Source organism: Chrysochloris asiatica, unplaced genomic scaffold (genome assembly GCF_000296735.1).
Source record: "Chrysochloris asiatica unplaced genomic scaffold, ChrAsi1.0 scaffold00211, whole genome shotgun sequence".
In the NCBI taxonomy this organism is placed as follows: Eukaryota; Metazoa; Chordata; class Mammalia; order Afrosoricida; family Chrysochloridae; genus Chrysochloris; species Chrysochloris asiatica.
Window position 1 is genome coordinate 3592499 of NW_006408729.1, and position 1287 is coordinate 3593785.

Here is a 1287-nt window from a genome sequence, read left to right on the forward strand (position 1 = left end):
TTTCCAAGGAGCAGCTGGTGGGTTTGAACCACCAACTTTGTGGTTAGTAGTTCCAGTGTTTATTCTGCAGTGCTGCACCAGGAATCCTTACATGAGTAGACATCTCATCTTTCTCCCCCAGAGCTGCTGGTGAGTTTGAACTACCAATCTTGTAGTTAGCAGCCTAATGCTGATCTCATAGTGCCACTTGGATTCCTTTTACATATAAAAGAGAACAATAATATAATTATTTTATCCCATCATAAATAAATATGATTAAACTTATCCTTAAAATGTAACATTGGTCATTGGTCATGCAAGTCTACCTTGTACTAACTAGAAACATATGAGTTGAGCATGTTCAATAATCACGGAATAAGTAAGAAGAGTTGTGATAGGTAGGAAGAATACTTGAACAAGGGGTAATAGACATACAAGCATGGCTCTAAAAGTAACTTAAAATTTCCCCTAAATTGTGATACAAAAGTCTGTTGAATCAGTTTCTTCTATTGCTAAGTGAAAGTTAAATATGTAAAGGTTAATACAAATATTTGTTGTTTGACATGCCATCAAGTCTGTTCTGACTCATAACGACTCTTCTTAATGCTTCCAAGGAGAAGCTGGTGGGTTTGAATCATCGATTTTGTGGATCACAGTCCGGTACTGATCCTACAGCACCACACCAGCTAGTAAATAAGAATATTCTAAAAATAAATGAGAAGACTTTAAAACCTTTTTTACAGGTAAATAAGGCAAAATAAAACTAAATCACATAATTTCTATTCCCAGAGAAATAAACAAAAAATAACATTTGAAAAAGAAAATAAAAGAGAGAGAAAATATCTAATTGAGTTTAACAGACAAGACATTGTCATTAACAAAGTAATAAAAAGAAAAAAGAAAAACTGGAAAAACAATAAATTGAGTTGCTTGGTTAAGTTCCATTGAGTCAGTTTCTATATAGGGTTTCTGAGGCTATCAATCTTTGTGGAGCCTGAACACCTCATCTTTCTTCTGCAGTGAAGAAGAAAAAAAAACAGGAAGAAAAAAAGAACAAACTATATGTATCAAATGGGCACAAATATGTTTCAAGAAAAATTCATATTGTTGTTGTTAGGTGCTATCGACTCAGTTCCAACTAATAGTGACCTTAAGTACAACAGAACAAACTACTGCCAGCTTCTGAGCCATCATCACACTTTGTGTTATGTTTGAGCCCATTGTTGATGCCATTGTATCAATTCATCTTGTTGGGGTCTTCCTCTTTTAATCTGATCCTCCACTTTACCAAACATGGTTTCCTTTTCC